The sequence below is a fragment of the Bufo bufo genome, chromosome 6 (genome assembly GCF_905171765.1).
Source record: "Bufo bufo chromosome 6, aBufBuf1.1, whole genome shotgun sequence".
Classification (NCBI taxonomy): Eukaryota; Metazoa; Chordata; class Amphibia; order Anura; family Bufonidae; genus Bufo; species Bufo bufo.
This window is the reverse complement of record NC_053394.1, coordinates 12,858,138-12,872,261: the sequence shown is the minus strand read 5'-3', so window position 1 is coordinate 12,872,261 and position 14,124 is coordinate 12,858,138.

Below are 14,124 nucleotides of genomic sequence, written 5' to 3'. Positions count from 1 at the left end.
CAAAAAAAAGGTTTATTTAGCACAGTTTTTATTTTTTATTGTGTTCATCTAAGGGGTTAGGTCATGTGATATGTTTATAGAGCCGGTCGATACGGACGCGGCGATACCTAATATGTATACTTTTTTTTCCCCCTATTTTTTACGATTTTTTTTTTTACTTTATTTGGGGAAAATTACGTTTTTGTTTATTTTACTTGAAACTTTAATTTTTTTGGGGGGAAAACTTTATTTTTTCAACTTTTTTTTTTCACTTTGGGACTAGAACTTTTGGGGGTCTAATCATTTACAATGCATTCCAATACTTCTGTATTGGAATGCATTGGCTGTATGAGTAATACTGTGTGTATTACTCATACAGATTCCGGCCTGTGAGATCCACATGGGGACCCATGGCACCGCCACACGCCACCACCGCAACTTAGAAAAGCCGCAAACCGCAGGTCTGAATTGACCTGCGGTTTGCGGCAATCGCCGACATGGGGGGGTCACGGGACCCCCCCGGGCATTTAGCTGAAGTGCCTGCTCAATGATTTGAGCAGGCACCGGCTTCCGATCACCGCCCGCTGCGCGGAGGTGATCAGAAATACACAGAAGTACCAGGACATAAGGGCGTACCTGTACGCCCTTTGTCCTGAAGAGGTTAAAGGGGGTACAATGGGCATTACTACTATTAAGGGGCATTATTACTGTGAAGGAGGCACAATGGGGATTATTACTATGAAGGGGGCACAATGGGGATTATTACTATGAAGGGAGCACAATGAGGATTATTACTGTGAAGGGAGCACAATGGGGATTATTACTGTAAAGGGGGTACAAAGAGTGTATTAAAACTGTGAAGGGGCACATATAGGGCATTACTACTGTGAAATGGGCACAGAGAGGGCATTACTACTGTGAGGGGGCATTTAGGGTATTCATACTCTGTGGGGAGGAACTAAGGAGGCATCGCAATGTGTCAGGGGCACTAAGGAGCATCATAATGCGTGGGGGCACCAAGGGATCACCCTGCTGTGAGGGTGCACTTAGAGGTATCATACTCTGTGGAGCACTAAAGGGATATCATACTGTCTAAGGGGCATTAAAGGGGCATCATTATTGTTAGGGGGCACTGAAAGGACATTCTTACCATTTGGTTGGCAGAAAGTAGATTAGGTGGGCTTGGAGGTGTGGAATATTGTAAAAAAAAATAATAATAATGCAGCGCTACACGCCAATGGTTTTGTCCTTCCTTATATATTTTTTTGTTTTGCAGCTCGGACCTTCATCATACAGCAGACTCAGGTATGTGGACCTTTACAAAAAGTACTTGAGTACCCCTGGGGTAGAGGATCGTAACTCTGTACCACAGAACCTAAAAGAGTGGGAAGCCATGCCTCAGCAGTAGGACTGCAGCTATCGACTATTTTTGTAATCGAGTATTCTATCGATTAATCCAACGATTAATCGAGTACTCTAATAACAAAAAACTAATTAAAAGCACGTTTTTCTTTATAAAAACTCATCTGCCCCCCATGCCATCACCCCCCTTCCTCAGTGCCACCAGCTTCCCCCCCAAGTGCCACCAGCTGCCCCTCTTAGCCATGTCCCTAGTGCCAGTGAAATTAAATACTTACCTCTCTTGTAGGGGCGGCGCTCCACAGCTCATCCATCTTCTCCGCGCGCTGCACTGTCGTCCTGACGTCATACAGCGCCAGGTCACAGTGCACGTAAGCGTGCACTATATCCTGACAATGTGTCTGGAGGAAAGTGCAGCGAAGTGTGGGCCGGCAGGTGACCACGGAGCGGTGAGTAATAGGAAGTGCTTCACTCCCGCTCTGTGGTTACATGAAACAAACGAATCCTCGATGCAAAAAATTGGAATCAAACATTTTTTGTGCCGAATTACTCGATTCCATCGAGTAATCGTTTCATCCCTACTCAAGAGACAATAAGGCAACATGTGAACAGCAGGAGGCGTCGTTGTCAAGCTGTAATTGATGCTCAAGGCCACAGGACAAGTTATTGAGACACTGACATTTTGTGGCGGTATACCCAGCACTGGTGTTGGCTTTTGTGTCAATAAATTGTTTGAGATGAGGAAATCACCATTGCTGCTTCTACTTAATGCCCGACTTTCATGATATAATATCACTGGAGCTAGAACTTTTAACGTTTTCCATAAATGTCATCCGAAAGCCAAATATCCCTAACTTTTTGTGATTAGTGTAAGTAGTAACAACCAAAGTAACATTCCTGACAGTAGTCATAGATTCCTGAATACCCTAACCTTTTGAATTAAGCAGCTTTTCCTATAGTCTTGATTTAGTCTCCTATCCATTTTGGTAAAACCTCTTTTTCCATGGTTACAGATTAAAAATAAGTCTGATCCCATAGTCATATGTTCTTCCTTTCACTGCTTGCTCATTTTCACAACTTACAAAAAGTAAAAGAGGGAGTAAAGCTGGATACACAAGTTAGATTAAAGACATTGAACCTGTGTATAAGGGCTTCCCAAACCTCTCAATGCAGATGTCAGGTATACACTTTAGAGAAAGTTCACCCTTATGCACCTTTGTATCCGACATTCACCTCTCACATCAATGGCACATGGTGCTCCACAGTTATTTATTTCACTTATTCGCAATGGTACCATTTGTCCATTCACTATACACCTTCACCACAGCAGTACGAGAACAGTTCACACTGCGCAGGTTCAGAAATACCACCACCCTTGGCCTAAAGGCTAATAATTATCCCTTCCTGCAACTGTGATAAATCTCCCCAGCAATGAGGATATGTGTGCAGACAGCCTATCACAACTTATATACCCACCAAGGGATATGTGTGCAGACAGCCTATCACAACTTATATACCCACCAAGAGATATGTGGGCAGACAGCCTATCACAACTTATATACCCACCAAGAGATATGTGGGCAGACAGCCTATCACACCCCTTATATACCCACCGAGGGATATGTGTGCAGACAGCCTATCACACCCCTTATATACCCACCGAGGGATATGTGTGCAGACAGCCTATCACACACCTTATATACCCACCGAGGGATATGTGTGCAGACAGCCTATCACACACCTTATATACCCACCGAGGGATATGTGTGCAGACAGCCTATCACACACCTTATATACCCACCGAGGGATATGTGTGCAGACAGCCTATCACACACCTTATATACCCACCGAAAGATATGTGTGCAGACAGCCTATTACATCTTATATACCCACCTAGGGATATGTGTGCAGACAGCCTATCACACCTTATATACCCACCAAGGGATATGTGTGCAGACAGCCTAACCCACACCTTATATACCCACCGAGGGATATGTGTGCAGACCGCCTATCACACACCATATATTCCCACTAAAGGATATGTGTGCAGACAGCCTATCACACATTATATACCCACCGAGGATATGTGTGCAAACAGCCTATCACACATTATATACCCACCGAGGGATATGTGTGCAGACAGCCTAACCCACACCTTATATACCCACCGAGGGATATGTGTGCAGACAGCCTATCACACACCATATATACCCACTAAAGGATATGTGTGCAGACAGCCTATCACACATTATATACCCACCGAGGATATGTGTGCAAACAGCCTATCACACATTATATACCCACCGAGGGATATGTGTGCAGAACGCCTATCACACCTTATATATCCACGAGGGATATGTGTGCAGACAGCCTATTATACCCCTTATATACCCACCGAGGGATATGTGTGCAGACAATCTATCACACCTTATATACCCACCGAGAGATATGTGTGGAGATAGTCTATCACACACCTTAAAGAGGACCTTTCATTCAAATAAAAAATCTAAACTAAGTATGCTGACATGGAGAGCGGCGCCCAGGGATCTCCTTGCACTTACTATTATCCCTGGGCGCCGCTCCGTTCTCCCGGTATAGGCTCCGGTATCTTTAGATTTTCGGGTCAACTGGGAGGAGCCTGCTCTAGTTCTCCTGGGCGTCTCCTTCTCCCAGGCTGTAGCGCTGGCCAATCGCAGCGCTCAGCTCATAATCTGAGAGGGAGAAGGAGACGCCCAGGAGAACTAGAGCAGGCTCCTCCCAGTTGAGCTGAAAATCTGAAGATACCGGAGCAACGGAGCGGCGCCCAGGGATAATAGTAAGTGCAGGGAGATCCCTGGGCGCCGCTCTCCATGTCAGCATACTTAGTTTAGATTTTTTATTGTAATGAAAGGTCCTCTTTAAATACACACCGAGGGATACGTGTGCAGACAGTCTAACGGACACCTTATATACCCAGCGAGCCCGCTCACCACACGTGACTTCTTTCATGGGCTACACCAGGGGTAGGCAACCTCCGGCACTCCAGCTGTTGTTAAACTTCAACTCCCAGCTTGCATAACTGCTCTGCTCGTCTCAGAACTCCCATATAAATGAATGGAGCATTCTGGGAATTGTAGTTCCACAACAGCTGGAGTGCTGAAGGTTGCTGAACCCTGAGCTAACCACAGCTGATGTTGAGAATAGGAATTGGTCAGAATAATGGAACTGTGTAAATATTCCTAGTTTACTAAGATTACTACCACACAGAGGCTGGCTGCATGCGACCCAGAAACACCCAATGTGGGATCGTACCCTTAGGCCTCTTTCACACAGGCGTCATGTTTTTGGCCCGATAAGATGTGGGTGTGTTGCGGGAAAATGCACGATTTTTCTGCGCTAGTGCAAAACATTGTAATGCGTTTTTCACACGCGTGAGACAAATCGGCATGTTTGGTACCTAAATCCGAATCCGGACTTCTTCACAGAAGTTCGGTTTGGGTTAGGTGTTGTGTAGATTTTATTATTTTCCCTTATAACCTGGTTATAAGGGAAAATAATAGCATTCTTAATACAGAATGCTTAGTACAATAGGGCTGGAGGGGTTAAAAAAAAAAAAAAAAAATAATAATTTAACTCACCTTAATCCACTTGCTCGCGCAGCCCGGCTTCTCTTCTGTCTTCTTCTTTGAGGAATAGGACCTTTGATGACGTCACTGCGCTCATCACATGGTCCATCACCATGGTGATGGATCATGTGACGGACCATGTGATGACCGCAGTGACGTCACCACAGGTCCTTTTCCTGTGCACAGCAAAGAAGAAGACAGAAGAGAAGCCGGGCTGCGCGATCAAATGGATTAAGGTGAGTTAAATTATTTTTTATTTGTTTTTAACCCCTCCAGCCCTATTGTACTATGCATTCTGTATTAAGAATGCTATTATTTTCCCTTATAACCATGTTATAAGGGAAAATAATAAAGATCGGGTCCCCATCCCGATAGTCTCCTAGCAACCGTGTGTGAAAAATCGCGATTTTCACGCAGCCCCATTCACTTCTATGGGGCCTGTGTTGCGTGGAAAACGCACAAAGAAGAGCATGCTGTGATTATCACGCAACGCACAAGTGATGCGTGAAAATCACCGCTCATGTGCACAGCCCCATAGAAATAAATGGGTCCGGATTCAGTGCGGGTGCAATGCGTTCACCTCATGCATTGCACCCGTGCGGAAATCTCGCCCGTGTGAAAGGGGCCTTAGAGCCTGTTCACATGGCAAATTTGCTGGCAGAATATTGCACGGACACCGCACCAAAATTTGGGTGGCGGTCACGTGTTTTCTGCATTCCATTAAAAACTCAAGGGCCAACAATTTAAAGCCGCGACTACATCAAGGAGGGACGCTTGTGTTTTAGCGCTATTCAATGGAGCTAAGACGTGAATGGGTCAGCGGCTGCTGTGTGGCAGTGTCCTGACTCTACTATTCAAAACTGTAACTGTGCTGCAGACTCTTACCACCTTCCAATAAATTCTTCAATGGACTTTACTTTGTTGCTCACAATGTTGGAATATTCCATTAAATGAGACAGAAAAAAACTCCTGATGTGATTTTTTTTTTATGTTTACATTTTTCCTCTCTGATGGATCAAGTTTATGTATAAAAAAATAGAAGCTTTCATCTGATAGACTTTGCTAGGCTCTCCGGTTATTTATATAGCCATCATGGCATTCACTGCTAACAGCCTGCCAAGCAAAATGTCAGCAATTATCATGTATGCTTCTTTCAGAGAGATGTAGCATCTACTGTATATGTAGAAAGGTTAAGGTCAATTTATAAAAAGGATTTCTAATGGACGTGCATTTGCAGCAAAATAATGTTATTTTTAGTGTTTTTTCTACCTTAACAGCAGCAGTGAAAGAGAACCTGCTAGAATGAACAGGCTGGTCTAACCGATGGCTGCAAATTATAGAGCAGGAGGAGCTGAGAAGTGTATGGGGGATTTATCAAGAAGGTTATGTCTGAAGTCATTTCTTGCTTAAGACTGTATTGGTGTACTGTGCTCCAAATTTATGAAATGTCACACGTTAGAGCACATTTATTATAGTGTTTGCGCCTGTTTTTGGACAAAAAAAAATAATTCTGTTTTAGACAGTCTGTTTAGGAAGCATTTGCCCCTCGTTCGACAATTTAGATGTTTTAGAATTCTGCTGTTGTCTAATTTTTATATCTATTTAAGCAGATGCACCTTTTATTACTTTAATGTGCGCAAAAACAGTCAAATTTTTACTTCACTCCAGGGCTGGCTTATTTTTTAAGTCAGTTTTGAGTGGTGAAGTTCAGGTAGACATGCGACTTTTCACAGCAAATTTGCGCCTTTTTTCATGCCCGTACTAACTAGACCAGTCTAATTGAAATTGAACCACCATAGACCAGACTAAAACCGACGCCTCGCCTCATTCATCAACTGCTGTGTGACTTTTAATAAACTGCCTGCAAAATACTGACTAGTAAATCCACTACACCAGTCTAATTGCAGTCTAAAAAGCAGACGAGCTTGATAAATGTGTACCATTGTTTGTTAGATTTGGTGCATGTTTAAAGAAGAACTTCTGTAAAAAAAATTCTCTTCTCTGACCTGCTAGAAAGGTACATGATGTATATAGGCTTGTGACGGTCAAGACCAGTTGTTAGGGTAGGGGGGGTTAGGGCAGGGTGAGGGGGGGAGGGATGTTGTGAAGGTTAAGATATTGGTAATTCTATGTCTAAAATATTTGTTTTAGCATGTGTACACGCAATGTATAGGTACGTGATAAAACTGTGTGTTGGTATCTCTATGATTACTGTTGTTCACTGATTCCACACGGTGGATAATGTAAAGAAAGGAAAATACAACGTATTGTTTTATGTTTTACTATGTTTTTATTGTTCAATAAAAACGATTTGATTTAAAAAAAGAAAGGTACATGATGTAATCTGTGATGAATGTAATCTTCTTACCAGTGTCTGCATTTGTGAGTTATCCCTTCCCTTCTGATCCTCAGCTGTGTCATGTGACCAACAATCAGACTTTCCAAATAACACAGCTTCCTATGTGTGGACAGGAAACCAGTTCTCATGTATTCCTATGGGAGCCTTAGTGTCAGTCTCATAGGAAGTAACTGACTTCCTGTCCTGTGTCAGTTGGATATCAGAGAGTTGGTCACATGACACAGCTGATGATCAGAAGGGAGAGGATAACTCACAAATACAGTCACTGTTGAGAAGATTACATTCACTACAGATTACATCATGCACCTTTTTAACAGGTCAGAAAAAAAAAATATATAATTGTGGGAGTGCTTCTTTTAGGACGTATCGGTACGTCCTGAGTCCTTAAGGACTCGGCAAACATGGCGTACCGGTACGTCCTAAGTCCTTAAGAGGTTAAAACAGAAAGTGATACCTCATAAAATACTTATTACTTAACATTCCCCATATGTCTACTTTACGTTGGCATCATTTTGTAAATGTCATTTTATTTTTTTAGGACGTTAGAAGGCTTAGAATTTTAGAAGCAATTCTTAAAATGTTTAAGAAAATTGCCAAAACCCACTTTTTAAGTACCAATTCAGGTCTGAAGTCACTTTGTGGGGCTTACATAGTGAAAACCACCATAAATGACCCCATTGTAGAAACTACACCCCTCAAGTTACTTAAAACTGATTTTACAAACTTTGTTTAACCTTTTAGGTGTTCCACAAGAATTAAAGGAAAATGGAGATCAAATTTTAAAATTTCACTTTTTTGGCAGATTTTCCATTTTAATCCATTTTTTTCTTTAACACATCGAGGGTTAACAGCCAAACAAAACTCAATATTTATTACCCTGATTCTGTGGTTTACATAAACACCCCACATGTGGTCGTAAACTGATGTAAGGGCACACGGCAGGCCGCAGAAGAAAAGGAACGCCATATGGTTTTTGGAAGGCAGATTTTGCTGAACTGGTTTTTAGATGCCATGTCCTATTTGAAGCCCCCTGATGCACCCTTACAGCAGAAACTCCCAAATAGTGACCCCATTTTGGAAACTAGGGGATAAGATGCCAGTTTTATTGGTCCTATTTGTTGTGCCTTTTCATAGGTAAATACATTCATATCGAATTCATTATAGTCAAGATGGATGTTCATTGCCTTTAAGAGCCATGCTCGACTATAGTTGCAATTTTGTATGTCTTGAGTAGGCCAAATTAAGGTCACACAAAGCTTTAGTGTTATTCTTCTCATGAATGTACCAGTCTGAGAAGAGGCCTCCTTGTCTACTTTTAAATTTATGACGGGAGATAAAAATGAGCTCTATGCAGCTGGTGATAATTACCTATACAATTAGGCATTTATTAATGAAGCAAAATATATAATATGTATGTATTAATTTAATGAGCCTTAGTTAGTCCTTAGCATAAGACAATCAGTAGGACATATATATATTTGTTTATATTATATTGTTATATGTTACGAAGACAACATGTATCCAGTATATTGTATATATTTCTCATTAGAAGAGTGTCTGTGAAGATGTGTGTTTTGTAACAATTAATCACATCTTTGGTATGACTGGAGGTACTGATATCTCTGTGAGAAAACAAGTTATTTATGATCAATAAATCAACAGTGTGAGAAACATTTAACCGCTTGCCGCCACGCTAACGCCGAAAGGCGTCATTGCGGCGGCTCCCCCAGGCTACGCTAACGCCAATAGGCGTCATCTCGCGTGAGCCGAGATTTCCTGTGAACGCGCGCACACAGGCGCGCGCGCTCACAGGAACGGAAGGTAAGAGAGTTGATCTCCAGCCTGCCAGCGGCGATCGTTCGCTGGCAGGCTGGAGATGTGTTTTTTTTAACCCCTAACAGGTATATTAGACGCTGTTTTGATAACAGCGTCTAATATACCTGCTACCTGGTCCTCTGGTGGTCCCCTTTGTTTGGATCGACCACCAGAGGACACAGGTAGCTCAGTAAAGTAGCACCAAGCACCACTACACTACACTACACCCCCCCCCCGTCACTTATTAACCCCTTATTAGCCCCTGATCACCCCATATAGACTCCCTGATCACCCCCCTGTCATTGATTTCCCCCCTGTCATTGATCACCCCCCTGTCATTGATCACCCCCCTGTAAAGCTCCATTCAGACGTCCGCATGATTTTTACGGATCCACTGATAGATGGATCGGATCCGCAAAACGCATACGGACGTCTGAATGAAGCCTTACAGGGACATGATCAATGACTGGTGATCACCCCATATAGACTCCCTGATCACCCCCCTGTAAAGCTCCATTCAGATGTCTGCATGATTTTTACGGATGCACTGATAGATGGATCGGATCCGCAAACTGCATCCGGACGTCTGAATGAAGCCTTACAGGGGCATGATCAATGACTGTGGTGATCACCCCATATAGACTCCCTGATCACCCCCCTGTCATTGATTACCCCCCCTGTCATTGATTACCCCCCTGTAAAGCTCCATTCAGACGTCCGCATGATTTTTACGGATCCACTGATAGATGGATCGGATCCGCAAACTGCATCCGGACGTCTGAATGAAGCCTTACAGGGGCATGATCAATGACTGTGGTGATCACCCCATATAGACTCCCTGATCACCCCCCTGTCATTGATTACCCCCCTGTAAAGCTCCATTCAGACGTCCGCATGATTTTTACGGATGCACTGATAGATGGATCGGATCCGCAAAACGCATCCGGACGTCTGAATGAAGCCTTACAGGGGCGTGATCAATGACTGTGGTGATCACCCCATATAGACTCCCTGATCACCCCCCTGTCATTGATTACACCCCTGTCATTGATCACCCCCCTGTAAAGCTCCATTCAGATGTCTGCATGATTTTTACGGATGCACTGATAGATGGATCGGATCCGCAAAACGCATCCGGACGTCTGAATGAAGCCTTACACGGGCGTGATCAATGACTGTGGTGATCACCCCATATAGACTCTCTGATCACCCCCCCTGTCATTGATCACCCCCCCTGTCATTGATCACCCCCCCTGTCATTGATCCCCCCCCTGTCATTGATCACCCCCCCTGTCATTGATCACCCCCCTGTCATTGATCACCCCCCCTGTCATTGATCACCCCCCCTGTCATTGATCACCCCCCTGTCATTGATCACCCCTCTGTAAGGCTCCAGACATTTTTTTGGCCCAAGTTAGCGGAATTATTATTTTTTTTATCTTACAAAGTCTCATATTCCACTAACTTGTGTCAAAAAATAAAATCTCACATGAACTCACCATACCCCTCACGGAATCCAAATGCGTAAATTCTTTTAGACATTTATATTCCAGACTTCTTCTCACGCTTTAGGGCCCCTAGAATGCCAGGGCAGTATAAATACCCCACATGTGACCCCATTTCGGAAAGAAGACACCCCCAGGTATTCCGTGAGGGGCATATTGAGTCCATGAAAGATTGAAATTTTTGTCCCAAGTTAGCGGAACGGGAGACTTTGTGAGAAAAAAATAAAAAATATCAATTTCCGCTAATTTGTGCCAAAAAAAAAAAATTTCTATGAACTCGCCATGCCCCTCATTGAATACCTTGGGGTGTCTTCTTTCCAAAATGGGGTCACATGTGGGGTATTTATACTGCCCTGGCATTCTAGGGGCCCCAAAGCGTGAGAAGAAGTCTGGTATCCAAATGTCTAAAAATGCCCTCCTAAAAGGAATTTGGGCACCTTTGCGCATCTAGGCTGCAAAAAAGTGTCACACATCTGGTATCGCCGTACTCAGGAGAAGTTGGGGAATGTGTTTTGGGGTGTCATTTTACATATACCCATGCTGGGTGAGAGAAATATCTTGGTCAAATGCCAACTTTGTATAAAAAAATGGGAAAAGTTGTCTTTTGTCAAGATATTTCTCTCACCCAGCAAGGGTATATGTAAAATGACACCCCAAAACACATTCCCCAACTTCTCCTGAATACGGCGATACCACATGTGTGACACTTTTTTGCAGCCTAGGTGGGCAAAGGGGCCCATATTCCAAAGAGCACCTTTAGGATTTCACAGGTCATTTACCTACTTACCACACATTAGGGCCCCTGGAAAATGCCAGGGCAGTATAACTACCCCACAAGTGACCCCATTTTGGAAAGAAGACACCCCAAGGTATTCCGTGAGGGGCATGGCGAGTTCCTAGAATTTTTTATTTTTTGTCACAAGTTAGTGGAAAATGCTGATTTTTTTTTAAATTTTTTTTTTCATACAAAGTCTCATATTCCACTAACTTGTGACAAAAAATAAAAACTTCCATGAACTCACTATGCCCATCAGCGAAATACCTTGGGGTCTCTTCTTTCCAAAATGGGGTCTCTTGTGGGGTAGTTATACTGCCCTGGCATTCTAGGGGCCCAAATGTGTGGTAAGGAGTTTGAAATCAAATTCTGTAAAAAATGACCTGTGAAATCCAAAAGGTGCTCTTTGGAATATGGGCCCCTTTGCCCACCTAGGCTGCAAAAAAGTGTCACACATCTGGTATCTCCGTACTCAGGAGAAGTTGGGGAATGTGTTTTGGGGTGTCATTTTACATATACCCATGCTGGGTGAGAGAAATATCTTGGCAAAAGACAACTTTTCCCATTTTTTTATACAAAGTTGGCATTTGACCAAGATATTTATCTCACCCAGCATGGGTATATGTAAAAAGACACCCCAAAACACATTCCTCAACTTCTCCTGAATACAGAGATACCAGATGTGTGACACTTTTTTGCAGCCTAGGTGGGCAAAGGGGCCCATATTCCAAAGAGCACCTATTGGATTTCACAGGTCATTTTTTACAGAATTTGATTTCAAACTCCTTACCACACATTTGGGCCCCTAGAATGCCAGGGCAGTATAACTACCCCACAAGTGACCCCATTTTGGAAAGAAGAGACCCCAAGGTATTCGCTGATGGGCATAGTGAGTTCATGGAAGTTTTTATTTTTTGTCACAAGTTAGTGGAATATGAGACTTTGTATGAAAAAAATAAAAATAAAAAAAATCATCATTTTCCACTAACTTGTGACAAAAAATTAAAAATTCTAGGAACTTGCCATGCACCTCACGGAATACCTTGGGGTGTCTTCTTTCCAAAATGGGGTCACTTGTGGGGTAGTTATACTGCCCTGGCATTCTAGGGGCCCAAATGTGTGGTAAGGAGTTTGAAATCAAATTCTGTAAAAAATGACCTGTGAAATCCGAAAGGTGCTCTTTGGAATATGGGCCCCTTTGCCCACCTAGGCTGCAAAAAAGTGTCACACATCTGGTATCTCCGTACTCAGGAGAAGTTGGGGAATGTGTTTTGGGGTGTCATTTTACATATACCCATGCTGGGTGAGAGAAATATCTTGGCAAAAGACAACTTTTCCCATTTTTTTATACAAAGTTGGCATTTGACCAAGATATTTCTCTCACCCAGCATGGGTATATATAAAATGACACCCCAAAACACATTCCCCACCTTCTTCTGAGTACGGAGATACCAGATATGTGACACTTTTTTGCAGCCTAGGTGGGCAAAGGGGCCCATATTCCAAAGAGCACCTTTCGGATTTCACTCGTCATTTTTTACAGAATTTGATTTCAAACTCCTTACCACACATTTGGGCCCCTAGAATGCCAGGGCAGTATAACTACCCCACAAGTGACCCCATTTTGGAAAGAAGAGACCCCAAGGTATTTCGTGATGGGCATAGTGAGTTCATAGAAGTTTTTATTTTTTGTCACAAGTTGGTGGAATATGAGACTTTGTAAGAAAAAAAAAAAAAAAAAATCATCATTTTCCGCTAACTTGTGACAAAAAATAAAAAGTTCTATGAACTCACTATGCCCATCAGCGAATACCTTAGGGTGTGTACTTTCCGAAATGGGGTCATTTGTGGGGTGTTTGTACTGTCTGGCCATTGTAGAACCTCAGGAAACATGACAGGTGCTCAGAAAGTCAGAGCTGCTTCAAAAAGCGGAAATTCACATTTTTGTACCATAGTTTGTAAACGCTATAACTTTTACCCAAACCATTTTTTTTTTACCCAAACATTTTTTTTTTATCAAAGACATGTAGAACAATAAATTTAGAGCAAAATTTATATATGGATGTCGTTTTTTTTGCAAAATTTTACAACTGAAAGTGAAAAATGTCATTTTTTTGCAAAAAAATCGTTAAATTTCGATTAATAACAAAAAAAGTAAAAATGTCAGCAGCAATGAAATACCACCAAATGAAAGCTCTATTAGTGAGAAGAAAAGGAGGTAAAATTCATTTGGATGGTAAGTTGCATGACCGAGCAATAAATGGTGAAAGTAGTGTAGGTCAGAAGTGTAAAAAGTGGCCTGGTCTTTCAGGGTGTTTAAGCACTGGGGGCTGAGGTGGTTAAGTGGTTAAAGAGACGCCTAGAGGTCTGTCTCTAATTGCTACAAGTGTCAGAATTAATCCCTATAGCTTTGAATTAAAGCTTCTAAGGTCAAAATGTATATTCAGACTTACATAAATTAACCCTTTATACTATGATGCAAATAGCTTATACAGCTAGGTGACATTACAACAGTAGCAAAAGTGCATTCTGGGTAAGGTTATGATGTCACATTTTTTATCAATGGTCACGCCCATCCGACAATGATTGGAAAGTTCTAAACTAGGAAGGTGTGTCTAACTGATAAGTTTGTGATCATAAGCCATACACAGGAGAAAAAGAAGGAGAAAGGAGAAAGAGAGAGGAAGAGAAGTTGATCTCTCTAGAGGGGTTTATCAAGATGAAAGC